This window comes from Chiloscyllium punctatum, chromosome 13 (genome assembly GCF_047496795.1).
Source record: "Chiloscyllium punctatum isolate Juve2018m chromosome 13, sChiPun1.3, whole genome shotgun sequence".
Classification (NCBI taxonomy): Eukaryota; Metazoa; Chordata; class Chondrichthyes; order Orectolobiformes; family Hemiscylliidae; genus Chiloscyllium; species Chiloscyllium punctatum.
This window is the reverse complement of record NC_092751.1, coordinates 91439536-91460227: the sequence shown is the minus strand read 5'-3', so window position 1 is coordinate 91460227 and position 20692 is coordinate 91439536.

Genomic DNA, 20692 nt, shown 5'->3' with positions numbered 1-20692 from the left:
AGGACAGATTTCAATAGTGGGGACTGTCTGCCAAAGGACAATCAACTTTGCCACTCATACTAGAACTTAGTGATAAACAATATAGTGCTAGATTCAGGGACAGGTTTTACCTTTACAATAATCTTTATTGAGTGTCACAGAATCATGGAGCCATACAGTGTGAAAACAGACCCTCCAGTCCAACCTATCCATGTCAAACAAGTTTTCCAAACCAAACTAGTCTCATGTGCCTGCGTTTAGCTCAAATTCCTCTAAACCTTTCCTTTTCATGCACCTTCCCAGATGTCTTTTAAATGCTGTAACTGGAGCTGCATCCATCATTTCCTCTGGCAGTTCACTCCATATGTGCACCACTGTGTGAAAAAGTTATCCCTCAAGTCCCTTTTAAATCTTTCCCTTCTCACTTTAAACCTATGCCCTCTAGTTTTGGACTCCCCCACCCCAGGGAAAAGACCTTGGCTATTTATGCTATCGATGCCCCTCATGATTTTATAAACCTCTATAAGGTCACCCCTCAGCCTTTGACGCTTCAGTGAAAAGGCCCAGCCTATCCAATTTCTCCTTATAAACTGAAACTATCAGTCCTGGTGACATCCTTGTAAATCTTTTCTGCACTATTCCCAATTTATTAACATCCTTCCTATAGCAGAACCATCAGAACTGTATGCAGTATTCCAAAAATGCCTTCACCAATGTCCCGTCGAGCCCAAGTTGATGCCCTAACTCCTATACTCTGACCAATGAAGGTAAGCATGCCAAAGTGCCTTTTTTACCATGCTGTCTACCTGGGATGCCACTATGGAACTATGTACCTGAACTCCTCTGTTTGGCAACTAAACTGGATTGGTGAGGTGACATGGTGACTCAGTGGTCAGCACTGTTGCCACACAGTGCCGTGGACCTGGGTTCAATTTCAGCCTCAGGTAACTGTCGGTGTGGAGTTTGCATGTTCTCCCCGTGTCCGCGTGCATTTTCTCTGGGTGCTCCAGTTTCTTTCCCCAGTTCAAAAATGTCAAGGTTAGGTGGATTGGCCATCTAAATTGCCCATAGTGACACCAGAGATGTGTAGGTTAGGTGAATTGTTTGGAAATGCAGGGTTAGAGCAGGGTGGTTTTCTTTGCGGAGAGTTGGTTTGGACTTAATTGGCCAAATGGCCTACTTCCAAACTTAAGAGTTTCTATGAAACTAACTTCTTAATATTGATTAACTCAAGACATCTGGCAGCCTTGTTGCTTCATAGTTTTACACATGGTCAAGTTTATTTTATTTGAAAAGCACACCTTTTAAAAAAAATCAAACTCTGGTAAATTACCCTCTGTGGACTTGATTGTAACACATCATAGTCTGAGTTCAGATGGAAGAAGAGTGTCAGTGGAGAACAGGCTAGAGTTATTCATAAAATATAAAAGGACAAGGGGTGGAAGGCAAGGGACAAGTGAAAGGTGATTTATCATGTCAAATGATTGATGAAGAATGGCTCACAAATCTTGGATGAGTTTGGGCTTTAAAAAACAGTAAAGAAGATTTTGGCAGGAAGAAGGAAACCAAACCTCTCCGATACAGCTGTTCATAACAGATGAAATATGCAAGTTCTATTGAAGGTGACTGAGATAGGGAATTAATGTGAATGATGTACACATTCTACCTTATGGGATATAGGCATCATTGGCAAGGCCTTTGAAGTTGCTAGGCATTAATGAACAAGATCAGCTTTTACAACTCGTGTTTTTAAAAATTAGATTCTCTACAGTGTGGAAACAGGCCCTTCGGCCCAACAAGTCCACAGCACTCCTCTGAAGAGAAACCTACCCTATATTTACCCGTGACTAACACACCTAACACTGTGGGCAATTTAGCATGGCCAATTCACCTGACTGGCACATCTTTGGATTGCGGGAGGAAACCGGAGCATCCAGAGGAAACCCATGCAGACACGGGGAGAATGTGCAAACTCCACAGAGACAGGTGGGAATCGAGCCCAAGACCCTGGTGCTGTGAGGCAGCAGTGCTAATCACTGAGCCACTGTGCTGTTGTGTTTGATTAATGCCTTTGCTGAAGGATAATTCCAGATATATTCATTGAGTTTAAATCTCCCGTGCTGTCTGGCTGGGATTTGCACCCTTGTATCCTAGAGGATGAATCATCTGGATTCCTGGTCTAGTGACATTAGCAGTAGGCCACTACCTCACCTCAAGTGGTGATAGCTATTAGTTAGATTTTGCGGATGTAAAAAACAAAATGTTTGAAGCTAACGGAACTGACTTTGCTGTTGGAAGGCAACAGAAGAACCAAGTTTCTAATAAGCAGTGAGAAGTCAGGCAGCCAGGCCATGTGCTTTGAAAGTATGAAGAGTGGAAACAATGCTTAAAAGCAGATTTGGTACTGAGTTGAAGAACCATTCTATAATAGATCCATAGTCCAAACTGAAAAATAATGCCAGGCACAATTTAAGAGGCACATCCATCTTTTATATATATAAACAAAACTAAGAAGTCTTTCTTTATCTTGGGAAATACACACAAGTGATCCCTGATTTACGAAGGTGTGACTTATGAATGCTTGTACTTATGAATGAGATCCCATAATATTACTAACTTTAAAGATATAACATGTGAACATTTGTTCTATTTATCAACAGCTACTTTATATTGCACTACATCGTGTTCTGACTTGCTTCCAAATTGACTTGTGAGCATACTCAAGAATGGAACCCATTTGTAATTTGGGGATTGCTGCAGTGGTAAAATGGATCAAAAGCACAGGGTCACAGTTGAGGCAAACATTTTACATATGCTCACTTTAAATAACGTTTAAGTAATTACTTAAATCAATAGCAAAGAGTGCTATATTCCTCATCGGCCGTAACCAACTATTTATTGTATTGTTGCATGGTAGAGAAAAAAATGGGTTCCTCCTTCACATTGGGAATTTACATTGAACATAAATTGTGCTGCGTCAGTGGCCAATGTTCTATTTAGGTTCCTCATGTTCGATAACTGATTTCAGTTGGTATTGAGGTCGGTGCTTGTGGTTGCTATCCAAAGACTCCAACCCAAAAGTGCATTACTGTAGATGCTGGGTGACACTGGTGAATTATGTGAGCTCCTTTGTAGCTAAACCATCTACCAACACTTACCATTGCAATTAAACTAAAGAAAACCTCATTTGATGAAACACTGTCGAGAAGGCCAATGGATCCAAGCTCAAATATAAGTCAAAGCCTTCAACGAGATGGGAGTGGAGGATGTCAACTTAAGAATAATAACTTGTCTGTTATTGATAGAAACATAGAATATGGGTAGGCCATTCAGCCTTTTGAGCCTGGTCTGCTATTCAATAAGGTCATGGCTGATCATTCATCTCGACCAGGCCGGAACCAATGTCCTTGGGGGAGTTTTTGCTACTACTGTTGGGGAGGTTTTAAACGAATGTGGCAGGGGGCTGGGAACTAGAAGAGAAAACAAGTAGGCAGCGAGGTGGAGACTGGAGACTGTAAGAATTATGAAGATAGCATTAATAAAGGGAAGAGTAGGCAGAGAGCAGATGAGCGCAAAAAAACTGGTGGCATGAAATGCATTTACTTTAATGCAAGGAGTATAGTGTGTAAGGCAGATGAACTTAGGGCTTGGATTGGTGCCTGGGAGTATGTCGTTATTGCAATCACAGAGACCTGGTTGAAGGAAGGGCATGATATTGGCAATTAAATGTTCCAGGATATAGACGCTTCAGATAGGACAGGGAGGGAAGTAAAAGGGGGTGTGGTGTTGCATTGCTGGCCAAGCACGATGTCACAGCTGTGCTAAAGGAGCACACTATGGAGGTCTTGGGTAGTGAGGCATTATGGGTGGAGCTGAGAAATAAGAAGGGTGCAGTCACACTGTTGGGGCTGTATTACAGGCCTCCCAACAGTGAGTGTGAGGTAGACAAACAAATAGGTAAACAGATTATGGAAAGATGTAGAGGCAATAGGGCAGTGGTGATGGGAGATTTTAATTTTCCCAACATTGACTGGGATACACTTAATGTCAGAGGTCTGGATGGGGTAGGATTTGTAAGAAGTGTCCAGGAGAGTTTTCTAGAGCAGTATGTCAATAGTCTGATGAGGGGAAGGGGTCATGAAATAGCTTTAGCGAGCAGAATTAAGGAGAATCCCAAATCATTTTATTCTTATATAAGAAGCAAGCGGGTAACTAGAGAAAGGATTGGTCCATTAAAGGGTAAAGATGGAAGGCTGTGGGTCGAACCCGAGAAAATGGGTGAGAATCTGAATGATTACTTTGCATCAGTGTTTACTGAGGAGAGGAACATGATGAATGTTGGGATTAGAGATAGAAGTTTGGTTAGTCTGGATCATGTTGACATAAGTAGGGAAGATGTGTTGGGTAGACTAGAGTTTATTAAGGTGGACAAGTCCCCAGGACCAGATGGGATCTATCCCAGGTTGCTGAGGGAGGCGAGAGAGGAAATAGCTGGGAATCTGACAGATATCTTTGTGGCATCCTTAAATATAGGTGAGGTGCCGGAGGACTGGAGGGTTGCTCAAGTTGTCCTCCTGTACATTCCGGGTAACGACAAACTCGTGAGCCTGATGTCGGTGGTGGGAAAGTTGCTGGAGAAGGTACTGAGGGATAGGATCTATTTATATTTAGAAAAGAATGGGCTTATCAGTGATAGGCAACATGGTTTTGTGTGGGGGAGATCGTGCCTTACCAAATTAATAGAGTTCTTTGAGGAAGTGACCAAGTTGATAGATGAAGGAAGGGCTATTGATGTCATACACATGGACTTTAGTAAGGCGTTTGATAAGGTTCCCCATGGTAGACTAATGGAGAAAGTGAAGTCACATGTTGTGCAGGGTGTTTGAGCTAGGTGGATAAAGAACTGGTTGAGCAACAGGAGACAGAGAGTAGTAGTTGAAGGGAGTTTCTCAAAATGGAGAAAGGTGACCAATGGTGTTCCACAGGGGTCAGTGTTAAGGCCACTGTTGTTTGTAATATACATAAATGATCTGGAAGAGGCACTGTTGGTATGATCAGCAAGTTTGCAGATGACATGAAGATTGGTGGTGTAGCAGAAAGCATAAGGGACTGTCAGAGAATACAGGAGGATATAGATAGACTGGAGAGTTGGGTGGAAACGTGGCAGATGGTTTTCAATCCAGACAAATGTGAGGTGATGCATTTAGGCAAGACTAATTCTAGAGCGAATTATACAATGAACGGAAGAGCCTTGGGAAAAGTTGATGGGCAGAGAGATCTTGGAGTGCAGGTCCATTGTACCCTGAAGGTTGCTGCACAGGTGGATAGAGTGGTCAAGAAGGCATATAGTATGCTTGCCTTCATTGAATGGGGTAAAAGAGCTGGCAAGTAATGTTAACATTGTACAAGACATTGGTTCAGCCGCATTTAGAATACTGTGTACAGTTCTGGTCGACACATTACCAAAAGGATGTGGACACTTTGGAGAGGGTGCGAGAAGGTTTATGAGGATGTTGCCTGGTATGGAAGGTGCTAGCTATGAAGAAAGGTTGAGTAGGTTAGATTTATTTTTATTAGAAAAAAGGAGATTGAGGAGGGACTTGACTGAGGTTTATAAAATCATGAAGGGTATAGACAGGGTGGATAGAGACAAGCTTTTTCCCAGGGTGAAGGATTCAATAACGAGAGGTCATGTTTTCAAGGTGAGAGGTGGAACATTTAAGGGAGGATACACACGGCAAGTACTTCACACAGAGAGTGGTGGGCGTTTGGAACGCGTTGCCAGCAGAGGTGGTAGAGGCAGGCACGGTAGATTCATTTAAGATGTGTCTGGATAAATGCATGAGTAGGTGGGGAGCAGAGGGATACAGATGCTTAGGAATTGACCGACAGGTTTAGACAGTACATTTGGATCGGCTCAGGCTTGGAGGGCCGAAGGGCCGGTTCCTGGGCTGTAAATTTTCTTTTGTTCTTTGTTCTTTTTATCTCAGTCCCTTGTTCCTGTTTCACTCTGTCCCTTTGATCCCTTCAGCCTAAGGAACATATGTAACTCCTTTTGAAAACAGATACTACACCACTGATGAACATGAGAAAAGAGAGGGAAAGGTTCTTGCCCAATGTGTGTGACTAGTTCCCTGCAGCCAAAACATTTAAACTGAGAAGGACGATCAGCTCCACTGTATTGATTCTTAGCACCTCAGTTTGTTGCTGATTAGCCTCAAATGGATAGAGGCTCCTTTACCTCAGCAGTTCACAGTTTTCCATTTTCACATTTAATTTAAGATTTTACAAGCGGGGCATTGATAAGCCTGACGTGCACTATCCAACTAGGGCAAAAGTGAAATGCTTGAGGAACGGAATGGAAGGGAGAGGGAAAGCTTGTCATTGTCCAAGCCCGGGGTGGAATTTTCCCCTCATCAATAATGCATGAGGGGAAAACTGGTTGGGAGCGCTCGCATGATCCTGTGCGTACTTCGGGTGGCGCGAGTAGGATTAAGCATTGTAACTGAATAACAGCAGCAAATTCCTCTTATACACTCATTGTGCATGAATATTCAGCGAGGACATGCTCACGCACAAAGGCATTTTGTCCTCGGAGTAGAACGTGACAATAAGCTGGTGAATTATTAATTCATATATTCATATGGGTGAAGCATAATGTGTGTCAGGATATTTCCTCCACTAATGACTGGATAGCGTGAGCATTAGAATACTTTAGTGTTGGCTTGGGGCACTTATACTGTGCTTGTATTAGAATAGATTAAGAATGGAGACTAAAAACATTTATTTGCACAGTAAGCTTTGCTTACAGTTTATATCTGCCTCCTTCCCTTCAGCCTCATGCATTCTTTCATAACTGATCCTCATCAATGGGAATTGATTAGATCATTGAGACATGCCGTTCAATCCAATTGGTCTGTGCCAATGTCAACATTACAAAGATTTTTCTTGTTGGCCCAGTCACAGCTCCAATTATCATCAGCACTCTCTTTTATTCCCTAAGACATTGGGACCGTTCTCCTGGGAAGGGAGAAGGCTGAGAGTAGATTTGATTTCAAAATGTTAGGCGGGCCGGACAGAGCTGATAGGGAGAAGCTGTACCCACTCGTAAAAGAGAGAGAAAAAATGAGAGAATATAGTGATGTGCAAACAAAGCAAAAGTGATATGAGAGAAAAAAAAATCTTCACACAGCAAGTAATTAGGGTGTGGAATGTACTGCCTGGAAGTATGCTTCCAGCTCAGCACCATCCTCATGACCTGCCCTACCTTCCAATCTTCCTTCCCATCTATCCGCTCCACCCTCCTCTCTGACCTATCTCCTTCATCCCCACCCCCATCCACCCACTGTACTCTTTGCTACCTCCCCCCACCCTCCTCTCTGATCCATCACCTTCATCCCCACCCCCATCCACCCACTGTACTCTTTGCTACCTTCCCCCACCCTCCTCTCTGATCCATCACCTTCATCCCCACCCCCATCCACCTATTGTACTCTTTGCTACCTTTTCTCCAGCCCCCCCACACACCCCCACTCCCATTTATCTCTATACCCTGGAGGCTCCTTGCCTTCATTCCTGATGAAGGGCTTTTGCCTGAAACATTGATTTTCCTGCTCCTCAGATGCTGCCTGACCTGTTGCGCTTTACTAGCACCACTCTAATCTAGACTCTGATTTCCAGCATCTGCAGTCCTCACTTTTGCCTGGAAGTGTGGTGCAGGCAGGTTAAATCGAGGCATTCAAGAGGGGCATTCGATGATTTTTTTGGATAGAAATACTGCTCAGGGATATGAAGAAAAGGCAGGAGATAGGCACTCGGGGAATAGAACTGGTGCAAGCATGATGAGCTGAATACCCTTCCACCATCCCAATTCTGTGATTCCTTTCCTCCTCAGGTTCTTATGCAACTTCACACCAAAACCCTTGACCTCTTCCTGGTTTCTTAAAATCCACTCTTTTGACCAGCCTTTGCAACGTCCATCCTAATACCACAAGCAGCATAATGTTCCTGTGATATACGTTGGGCAGATTCACTGTGTTGGAGTAGTTCTAAGAAGTAAGTTGCTGTAGTGTGTGCTCATTATCAAGATCATTATCAAAATCATTATCAAGATTTTACCCTGTCACTAAGCCAGAGGTTCAAGTCCTATTGCAGGACTTACAGGCCGCCTGAAGGGAAGTTCATGATGCATTGGGACAGGTTTATAGTCAAGCATGTTCATCCATTCAACATGCAGGCAGCAAGAAAAGAGAGAGATTCCTGGTCAGCCACACATAATGAGCTAAAAATCACACACCAGGTTATAGTCCAACAGGTTTAATTGGAAGCACTAGCTTTCGGAGCACTGCAACCACCTGATGAAGGAGCAGCGCTCCGAAAGCTAGTGCTTCCAATTAAACCTGTTAGACTATAACCTGGTGTTGTGTGATTTTTAGCTTTGTACACCCCAGTCCAATACCGTCACCTCCAAATCATGCTTGATGAGGAGCTGGGATCCTCAAGTTATATCTGTGAACGATACATTTTCTTGAGCTAATTTCATGCAGATGGACATGTAAAGAGGCTTGATTTGCTTTTCTCCAGTTGTCTGATCATCAAGAGCAAGGAAACACTGTATTTGAATAAAGCCAGCCAGGTTTTCTCCAATCATAGGCCATACCAGACTGTATTTCAGACTTCTCCAAGTCATCAATATCTATTGGCAGGGACCTCTGCCAAGAATCTCCAGTAAAAAAGCATTTCTGCAGAGATAATTTTTTTTTCAGCTCATTGCCCAGCAAGGAACATTGGTTATTATTAATGAGAAAATCAGATAATGATTTATTGTATCAATATTTTGTACATTACCAATTTAGGCGGACTGTCTATGTATTAGCATCAGCTTCCTGGAGGTCATTTGTAGCAAAGGTTTATGTTAGTAACGCTGAATTAATCCAGTTTATTAGTTCATTCCAAAATACTCCTTCAGTTCACCACCTGTTGGAGGTGGTTTAACACATGTTAACTCTATATTATTAAATATTTCTATCTTTGAGCATAAGTGTTTGATCCTATCTTCAGCTTAGCTGAATGGTGAATAAGAAGACAAACTGAAAATGATTTTTCTTTTCACTTTTGTTATAGAGCCATAGAGATGTACAGCAGGAAAACAGACCCTTTGGTCCAACTCGTCCATGCCAAAGAGATATCCTAACTTAATCTCGTGCTATTTGCCAGCATTTGACCCATATCATTCCTATTTCATATGCCCGCCCAGATACCTTTTAAATGTAGTAATTGTAGCAGCCTTCACCAATTCCTCTGGCAGCTCATTCAGTACCTATCCATCCTCTGCATGAAAATGTTGACTCTTAGGTCCCTTTTAAATCTTTCCCCCTCACCTTAAACTGATGCCCTCTAGATGGTTTATATTGCCAATTCTTTTTCACAAAGCTTTTTTTTAGATTACTTACAGTGTGGAAGCAGGCCCTTCAGCCCAACAAGTCCACACCGACCCCCCACCCACCCATACACTTACCCCTTCACCTAACACTATGGGCAATTTAGCATGGCCAATTCACCTAACCTGCACATTTTTGGACTGCGGGAGGAAACCGGAGCACCCGGCGAAAACCCACACAGACACGGGGAGAATGTGCAAACTCCACACAGACAGTCGCCTGAGGTGGGAATTGAACCTGGGTCTCTGGTGCTGTGAGACAGCAGTGCTAACCACTGTGCCAACGTGCCGCCTATCTTTATGTCTTCTTTGTTATCTCACTGCGGTTGGCTGTAGGATACCCTCAAGTTACAGGATTGTTGGAAACTGTAAGTGGCTGCTGTAATATAACACAATGTCCAAAGCATTTACACCATTGCTATCAAGCAGAATTTGACCTTCAAGCCACACCAGGGAGTCCACAGCACTCAATCAAAAGCTTGGTCAAGAGGTAGGTTTTAAGGACCACTTAAAAGGAGAAAGGAAGGCATGAAAGTTTAAGGAGTGAATTCTGGAGCTCAGGATTCAGGCAGAGGAAGTTGCATATATCAATAAAATCAGGATTCTCGAGAGGCCAGAATTAAAGAAGCACAAATGTATCAGAACATTGTAGGTCTGGAGAAGATTACTGAGATAGCAACCGAAGTAGCCTTTGATGGATTTGAAAACCGGGATGAGAATTCTAAAATGTACCTGATTCTTAAGAAGGTGACTCCATTCTCTGGACAGCAGGGGTAGATGAAGACTCTGTAATGGAGAAACAACTAATCCGGAACAATAACTCTCTGGGGACCTGCAGCAGCAGTTGTTGCAGTAATTATAAGGAATGATTTAATTTCCTTTATGAAACAGTAGAGAAAATAACAATCATAAGCACTGCTTGCAGTGACTTATTAAAAACAGGGTAGGATGCTGCTTAGCCCCATTTCCTCTGTTCCTGCATTGTGTTTGAAGAGATTGGAATGCGTGAAAAGGAAGTCTGGGAGTATACAAGGCCATTGGCAATGGGCGGGACAGGAGTCCCAGCCACCAAACTGTTCAATCATGTTTCCAGATCATGATTCCAAGGTTCTGCATTAACCACCAAGGGTCTCCACTACTTCCATCTGAGATAGTTGATAGATGTTCAAGTCGCAATTAGTTTGAAGGCACAGCAAGAGCTATTGAGATCGCTGGTATAAGTTATGGTAAGGAGCAACACTGCTATCTGCAATCCTTCAGGCCATCTCACATCAGCCATCCTGCAAATCCTAATCCTTGCAACTAAACAATCCTGAATGATGCTCTGTGGAGTGAAATGCAACCTGTGGCAGAGATGAGCAGACAGGAACTCATCAGCAGTCATAAGCCAATGTCCCTTTTTTGAGTTTAATAGAAGTACAAATTTTTTTTATATGTATGTAGGGGGGCGGGGAGTGTTTGGAGAGATGGTGGGATGTAGGTTTTGCTAGTGTAACTAATCATTCCAATAAAAGAACTGTGCATTCCTTCGGAATCAAAGTGACCCTTCATCTGCTAATATCTAGCTAAATGCAATGAGTCTAATATTCTAGTCAACTACATTATAATCACATAAACACACAATAAGCTCACCTTCAGGGGATTGAATGTGCACTGTCCAACTTTGGCTCGAGTTGAACATTATCCAACAACAAAAACAAATAAATGATCCGTACTCAGTACGATCTGTAAGTTAGCAGATGTTATAATCTTAACAATGTATGTCTGCATGTTACAACAACCTGTGCTTCTCCTGCGATCACCTGTCAAAATGAAATTACCCTTAGAGTCATAGAGTCATACAGCACAGGAACAGACCCTTCGGTCTGACCAGCCCATGCCGAACATAATTGCAAACTAAACCAGTCCCACCTGCCTGCTCCTGGCCCATATCCCTCCAAACTTTTCCTACTCATGTACTTATCCAAAAGACTTTTAAATGTTGTAATTGTACCCACATCCACCACTTCCTCAGGAAGTTCATTCCACATGTGAACCACGCTGTGTGTAAAAAATCTGTCTCTCATGTCTTTTTAAGCCTTAACAACATGCCCCTCGTGTTGAAGTCCACCATCCTAGGGAAAAGACAACTACCATTAACTCTATCTATGTTTCACTTGAGGTGTTCAAGAAGGCACCGGAAGATTATTTAAATGGAAATAATGAGCAGCATTGGAAAAGGCAGGAGATTGGCACTATGTTTGAATTCTAAGAAAGCTAGTGCTGACATGATGGCTCAATGGCCTCCTTTAGCATTGTAACAACTCCGTGATTAACATTTTGCTCAGTCTTTTTGATTTTTTTTTTGACTGAATTTGTGCAGTTTTACTGTCAGACCAGACAGAGGCACTGAGATAGAATGAGTAAGGCCATGCAGGACTTTGAATAAAAGGATGAGACTTCTAGAACAGCAACCAACGTAAGTTGAGTAACAGACATGTGGATGAAAAGTGAAGCCGTTTTCTACGACTTTGGAAAGCTGTATTCATTCCAGACCCAACTATCAATCAGAACCACTACCCAAGGACATCAGTCACCTAAGATGCTCAGATAAGAAGGACTGATTTGTTTTGTTGATCTGACAGCAATACTTTAGCTGTGTAGGACACTATTCAAAAGACTGGCATCAAAGATTTCCATCACTGCACAAATGTTGATATTGCTATGAACTGTGACTAATTTAATACCTTTAACCTTAGCCCGTGTACCAAAAATAATAAAGCCAGGAGAACTTAATTTTTCTCACAGTGACCTTGTCAAACTCCATAATGTGTCCTGAAATGATGAGGAAGATTGCATTCCCTGTGGAAGTACGATGTGCAATATCTTCCCTTTTCCAGGGCTCCAACCCAATCCAAGTTTAAATATATTCACATTTCCGAATGAATGTTAATGGATTGACTGGATTCAATGCCACAGGCCAGTACACTGCTCTAACGTCTGTTTTACAGAACATAGAGTTTTGTGATTCATCGTTAGTGGGTTGATAGAGGTAAAATGTACCTCCCCCCCGAAACATCGTGGATTTGTTTGATCCGATTCTTTGGTTTTTCTCTTCGCTTTTCATACCACGTTGCTCATTTGGCAGATCACAAAGACAACTGGGACTGTAATTAAAACGGCTCAGTTTAATTCAGGAAGTTATTACAGTGAAAGTCTGATCAGGACAAGCTAACTTTCCAGAAAACTGCATTATCAAGGCAGGATTACCATAATCCTTGGATAAAATTATGAATGTGTTTTATCTTTGTGCACAACAATCAAACAATTCCTTTAACAGGATGTGGTGGAGGCTGGTACAATTACAACATTTAAGAGGCATTTGGATGGGTATATGAATAGGAAGGGTTTGGAGGGATATGGGCCAGGTGGGCCTAGATTGGGTTGGGATAACTTGCCGGCATGGATGGGTTGGACCGAAGGGTCTGTTTCCATGCTGTACATCTCTATGACTCTATAAAGTACAAAGGTGATGCTGAACAAATGGTGGTGCAGGTAGAAAGGTTTTATGAAACAATCCTAGGTGCTATATAAATATTTTTGAGGAAGCCTAGCCTTGTTCCAATCAAACGTTTGAAGCAATGCACTGAATTTGCTGTAATTTGTCATAGATTTGAAGGCCTATTCAAGAAATACATCAATCTATTTTGGGATATTGTTTAATGGATATCAGACACCGTCTTTACATGCTCACCCAATAACTAGAAAGCTGAGATGATTAACCTTTTAAAATTCTTTTGAGGGATGTAGGCTTCATGGCAGGGCCAGCCTTTATTGTCCATCTCGAATTTGAACTGAGTTTTGCCTGATGATTTCATAAGTCAAGTAAGAGTTGCTGTGAGTCTGGCGTCACATGAAGGCCAGACCAGGTAACAATGGCAGTTCTGAGGAAGGGTCACTTGAAGCAAAACGTTCACTTTGATTTCTCTCCACAGATGCTGCCAGACCTGCTGAGTTTTTCCAGCAATTTCTGTTTTTGTTAATGATAGCAGTTTCTTTACCAAAAGGACATTAGTGAACCAGGTGGGGGGGGGGGGGGGGGGGGTTACAACAGTCAACGGTAGTCTCAGAGTCAACCCTTTCTGAGTCCAGATTCAATCCACTAAATTAATTCCAGCAGCTCCCACTCTGGGATTTGAACCCATGTCTCGGAAGAGTAGCTCAGGCATCTGGATTCCTCATTCAATGGTTTTGCCACAATATCACGACCTTTACTGTCCCTATGATAAGGACCAATGTTTATACAATGGACAGCAGTAACCAGTGGACAGTGATCTATATCTGACCTTTTCCCATTCTCTGAGGAAAGAGTTTCAGATAACTGCGGCTTGACCGCTCCCCCATGCCAGCACACTTCATAGCAAAAAGCAGCACAGCAGCAGGGATCAGTCACTGAAGAATTGCAAATGTAGATGCACACTATATAAAAAAAGTATTTCAGAAATTAAATGGCACAACTTTGAATTATTACTTCAGAGCAACGGGATAGTCCTTTACCAGCCTGTTTCCAGGCCTGACTGTGTCTCAGGGAGCATTGACGTGAGGAAGATTGTATTTTAATCAAAAAGGGAAGATAAAGTCAAAATGTGATTCAATAAAGATTGCACTCAGACCTCAGGGGGTGGATCAGACTACTGCTCTTTTGTCAAAATTAGATGGCTCCCCTCCTGTCCCAGACACTCATTTTCCAAAATTTCGTAAGTGGAGAGTGAATAACTCCACGAAGGCCAGTATCCCGTCACCAAGTCACCCTTCAATCCCACCTACATAGTATCTGACACTGACCCAGCCAGCTCAGAGCCGGATCCTAGTGTGAGCAGAACCCCCTCACACTCCTGTTTATATCTGTCAACCAGGACTTCAAGATTGGATCAGGTTAACAGCCCCAATTGGGAAACTCACATTCTATCACGACAGAAAGGTTTGTCACGTTTAGTCCTTTCTTCCCACATTCAATCACAATATTTTTCATTTATCCAATTGCCACTCTTTAATTTTTCTAGTCTTCATTTCAACCTGGCTGGTGTCCTATCTTATTATACTTGCTTGTTCCCTGTAGGTTCCCGTATAAAAAGATGCTTGGTTCTATCTGTTTCTGTGACCATGAAAGATAATGTGACCCGTTATAGTGAAAACATCCAGGTAGAAAGGTGAACATGGGCAAACATCAATGGACTAGAGACAAGACAAATGGAAGATGGTGGTATATATTGATAATTGCTCTTCTATTTGTTACGATTGTGCAGGAAACAAAGGCAAAATCATCTTTGTCTCTAATTTTGTTCTTCCCCATGATCCCATGAATACAAATGACCAAACCACATGGGTGGCAGGACAGCCAAAAATAAAACAGTAACATGTAAATGCTTCAGCTTGAAGCTGGGAAGTCTCCTCCGACTGCTTACTTGTGAATAGTCTCTTGGTTTGGCACATATTTTCTTTCAAAGAGTTTCAAATCAAACTGAACATTAGAAGTAGATTCCAGTATCCACCTCAAAGCCAATTTAACGAGAGTGAAACCATGAGCTGGAATTTGTTTTATATCCTTTTTTTGTAAAACTACCACAGAATTACACGTGCCTGTATTTAACTTGATGCATTTCACACACCGTCCACCAGGGGCAATGCACTAATAGTGAAATGTTGGACTATAAACTGGTTCTGGACTAGTGGTGCTGGAAGAGCACAGCAGTTCAGGCAGCATCCAAGGAGCAGCGAAATTGACGTTTCGGGCAAAAGCCCTTCATCAGGAATAAAGGCAGAGAGCCTGAAGCGTGGAGAGATAAGCTAGAGGGGGTTGGGGGTGGGGAGAAAGTAGCATAGAGTATAATAGGTGAGTGGGGGAGGGGATGAAGGTGATAGGTTAGGGAGGAGAGGGTGGAGTGGATAGGTGGAAAAGGAGATAGGCAGGTAGGACAAGTCCGGACAAGTCATGGGGACAGTGCTGAGCTGAAAGTTTGGAACTAGGGTGAGGTGGGGGAAGGGGAAATGAGGAAACTGTTGAAGGCCACATTGATGCCCTGGGGTTGAAGTGTTCTGAGGCGGAAGATGAGGTGTTCTTCCTCCAGGTGTCTGGTGGTGAGGGAGCGGCGGTGAAGGAGGCCCAGGACCTCCATGTCCTCGGCAGAGTGGGAGGGGGAGTTGAAATGTTGGGCCACAGGGTGGTGTGGTTGATTGGTGCGGGTGTCCCGGAGATGTTCCCTCAAGCGGTCTGCTAGGAGGCGCCCAGTCTCCCCAATGTAGAGGAGACCGCATCGGGAGCAACAGATGCTGCCTGAACTGCTGTGCTCTTCCAGCACCACTAATCCAGAATCTGGTTTCCAGCATCTGCAGTCATTGTTTTTACCACTATAAGCTGGTGTTGTGTGAGTTTTAACTAATAATAAAAGGGAAGGGAAGGAAAAGTGGGAAGGAATGAAACTAGAATAGCGTTGAATGTAAAATAATGTACCCCGCTCCTGCAGTGCCCATCTCTCTGAGCTGAGTTTTCTGCTACACATTCATGTCATTGTTGCCAGGCATGTTTCCAGCAGGTGCTGAGTTACAGAGGAACCTCAATTATCTGAGTAAGATGAGCGGGCACTATTTTGTTCAGATAATTGATTCAATGCCTCTCTTCTTGGGCTCGGAGTTCTCTGTTAAGTCCACTCCCTGTTCAGGAGATTTGGTAGCAGCACACCACACGTGAGTACCCCATTCTTCCCATCTGCCCTCACCCCCTCACACCACACCATGTCCGCAGCCCCCGCTCCGGGGCAGCTAGACCAGACACCAACAGTAAGACAGCTGCTGCTCTTGAGGGGCGAGTTTCTTAATAGCACACACATAGCGCACAACGTTTTACTGCAACGTTTTGACAGGTTCCACCTTTGCTCTGTACAGGACAATGTTGGAGAGATTATCTGGGGAAGGGGGGGTTTAGGGTTACACCCCTGTGTAGAAATCCAGGGAAAGTGTGGGGAGAGAGAGAGAGAGAGAGAGAGAGAGCGGGCGGGAGGTCAGTCATTTGGAGACAGTGCCTGGGCTCCCAACAATGTCCAGGACTGTTCCCGGCAGCATTTCAGTAAGCTGAGTTTGTTTTTAATCACTGTGAACAAAAGACGTAATCAGTGTTGGAAACATCTCCTTGATGTAATGTTTCTATTGGGACCTCGAGATTTCCTTGGATAATCCGATAATTGATATAAGGGCTGTATAAGGGTTGGCAAACTCACCACCTTTTCACCCACCTCCGAGCTGTAAGTGGGTGAGTGATGCAATCAACAACCTTCCTAGCTTTTTAAAAAATTAGATAATTATGGACCAATTGGATTTGTTCCCAAGCCAGCCATTGTAACATGCTACCCCCACCATTATATGGTTGGCCTGTTTAGAGAGGGATGGTAGGAGTGGGCAGGTTGTAGTTTTAAGAAGGTTTTTAAAGAAAATTATTTTTAAATTCATTGATGAAGGTGTCATTGACCAGCCCACCACTTATTCCCTATCCCTAATTACCCAGAAGGCATTTGAGAGTTCACCATGTTGCTGTGGGTCTGGAGCCACATGTAGGATGGACTGAGTACAGACGGCAGTGTCCTTCCCTACAGGACGTTAGTGAACCAGATGGGTTTGTGCAACAGTCAATAATGAATTCATGATCACTATCTGCCATGGCGGGATTTGAACTTGGATTCCCAAAATATTACCTGTGTCTCTGGATTAACAGAGTCAATAAAGTGTGGAGCTGGAAAAAGCACAGCAGGTCAAGCAGCATCAGAGTCGACTTTTCAGGTCAGGATCTTTCATCCAGCATCTGCAGTCCTCACTTTCTCCAAGTCTCTGGATTAATAGCCCAGTGATAATGCCACGAGGCCACTATCACCCCATTACCTACTACTACAATATAAACATGGAGGATGCCAGATGCTGGAAATCTGAAACAAAACCAGAGACTGTGGAGGGGGAGAGGGAACAGCAGGGGTGTTGAGAAGGTGGGAAGGTATGAGGATTTATATGACTCAGAGGGTTTACAGTGAACATCGGAGGCACCTTCTCTCACTGCCACCTCCCGTCTTTGTTCCACCTACTGTTCCAAACCTGATGCTCCCTAACCCTCTTTATGCCACCCCAAAGCTCCTGGGGGAGGGGGACATTGCTGATAGACTGGTCACTTCTCACACTGAGGGGCCCTACTACAATAATATGACCCGAATGCTGGAAACCTGAAACAGAAACAGAGAATGCTGGAGGGACACAGCAGGTCTGAGCAGCAGCTGTGGAGAGAAAAACAGAGTTAACATTTCCAGTCTAGTGACCTTTCATCAGACCTCCCTACTAGTTAAGCCCAATCTCCTTTCTTGCTGGTGGGTTGGTTGGTGGCCAATGTCCTTTCCAAAGGGTATCAGACAGTGTCCGCTCCATAACATACAGCCCCAAGATTTTGTGCATGTGTGAATGTGGTAGCAGGGGGAGTAGGCTTTGGTTGCGACGTTGCTGGGATGTCTGAATCACGTGGATAATAACAGAGATGGCAGTGAGTTGTAAAAGTGTCCTCTTTTCTGTTGACAATGTATAATGTTCCCCTCTACAAGCAGAAATGGAAAAGGAAAGCATTGCAGTCCATAACCTTTTGTCCCAATGTACTGTACTGTACTTACAGCTATAGGGCTGGCATTGTATTTCATTTGCCCATTGAATTATTTTTCTAACTGAGACCACATGCTGCGACACAAAAACAGCAACATTCAAAAGAATATAGAAAACTCTGGAGGACTCCCATGGCTGTGATTTCCCACACACACAGTTCAGCTTTCATATATAAATTGTCAACAATGATATTCTTTCAAAACAAACATTTTGTATAGCTATGCTTTTTGCGTTGGGTCGGGCCGCAGTATCGAAGTTAGAAAGCGTAGGATTTCATATAGGGCCTTTGGAAGGTGCTCAGCTCTTGTGGAGGATTAATTTATTTAAACAGCAGAGAAAAGGACTTTATTTTCCAAATATATTCAGGCATTTATGTAAAAAAACACCTTAAAGAGTCAAAGAGTATCTGATTTCTTCTGAAAATATTTCGGAAACCAGATCCTACCCGGAGAAGAATGAAAAATTAGATGACATGCCAAAATTTCCTCAGAACGGACAAGGACACATGAAACCATTGTGCACTATTTATTCAGATTAATCAGCTCGGATGGGCTGTTCTATGCTGGTTCCCTTTTGAGTTTGCAGTCACTGACTGCCGTACAACTTAATTTGAGTAAAGTCAATTTCCATGCTCCCCACAATAAGCTGCTCCACTGAGCTATTGAAAATATTCATCAGAAAATCAAGAAACCTCCCCCCCCCCCCCCACCACCCCGTCATTGCTTTCAGCACTGGCCCCGCAGAGTTCATTCCCGACCTGCGCTTTTATTTACAGACAGCAAAAGGGAACACAAACAGAGCCAGCAGAGGCTGATGTTCTCCTCGATAATGAAAACCAAGTTCTGGCATGATGACCAATGACTAACCTATAGTCTGTTGTGGTCCTGCTGCACCTAACACTCTTGCAGTCACAGAGTTGTTAAGATGTACAGCATGGAAACAAACCCTTCAGTCCAACTCGTCCATTCCAACCAGATAGCCTAACCTAATCCAGTCCTATTTGCCAGCATTTACCTAATATCCTTTGAAACCCTTCCTATTCATATGCCCATTCAGATGCCTTTTAAATACTGTAATTGTACTAGCCTCCACCACTTCCTCTGGCAGCTCATTTCATACAAGTACCACCCTCTGTGTGAAAAAGTTGCCCCTCAGGTCCCTTTTAAATCTTTCCCTTCTCACCTTAAATCTATGCCCTCTAACTTGTACTCCCCAACCCCAGGGAAAATACCTTGTCTATTTATCCTATCCATGCCCCTTATAATTTTATAAACCTTTATCAGGTCACCGCTCTGACACTCTGGGGAAAACAGCCCCAGCTTAGATGCAGGTCTCAGTGAGGTGCTGTCTGCCTTATAGCGCCGACACAGTGGAGCTCTGTCCTTGACCAGGAGAGTTCCATCGTCCCTGTGTCTTCCTCCTCCTCCTCCTTGGAAGACAGTTCCTCTTCCCCCAATTCCTCTGTATTTACCACATTGTCTCATTGCCTGCTCGTTGGGCACTGCACAGCATGCTAGGATGATGTTGCACACTCTGTCTGGACTCTCCTGGAGGGATCCTCCCTCCATCAGCAGGATTGCACCTTCAGGAGTCCCATTGTCTGGTCCACCTGGTTAAGGCATTATTCCTGTGGTCCATATCAGACAGAAGGTGCATGATGTTCTCATGAGCCTTGGATCACTGTGGGGAGCCTTTGTCTCCCAGTAACCATTGTAGTAGGCACCCACGTACCCTCCAATGCACCAAGTTACATGAGAGTGCTCCAGGATGTAGGAATAATGGCACTGCCAGGGTAGAGGGCACACAAGTCCAGGAAGTGGTAACTGATCACTGCACACTAATGGAATGGATCCCCTTTCAGTTACTGAATCCTGCAGCATTGATGTTCGGCCCTCACGGTGCCATATGTGCGCAGTCAATTACAGTTGCACCCAAGGATGCAACTACACATCTGATTCCAATCGCCTGGATTACACCACTGACCTCATCTTGGAGGATTGAAATGACCGATTGTGCACAGATGGTATCGGTCACTGTCTTGATGTACCTACGGGAGCATGACTGAGAGATCCCACACAGGTTACCCATCCCTTCCTGGAAGGAAGCAGACCTACATTGAGAACGCAAGGAGCTGAAGATGTTTTTAAACTTCTCCACAGAGTGAGAAAAGGTTTACAAAGATGTTGCCAGGGTTGGAGGATTTGAGCTATAGGGAGAGGCTGAGTAGACTAGGGCTGTTTTCCCCGGAGCATCGGAGGCTGATGGGTGACCTTACAGAGGTTTATAAAATCATGAGAGGCATGGATAGGATAAATAGACAAAGTCTTTTCCCTGGAGTGGGGGAGCCCAAAGGGCATAGGTTTAGGGTGAGTGGGGGAAGATATAAAAGGGACCTAAGGGGGAACTTCTTCATACAGGGGGTGGTGCGTGTATGGAATGAGCTGCCAGAGGAAGTGGTGGAGGCTGGTACAATTACAACATTTAAAAGGCATCTGGATGGGCATATGAATAGGAACGGATTGGAGGGATATGGGCTGCATACTGGCAGCTGGGAATAGATTAGATTAGGATATCTGGTCCATGGTCAAGTTGGACCAAAGGGTCTGTTTC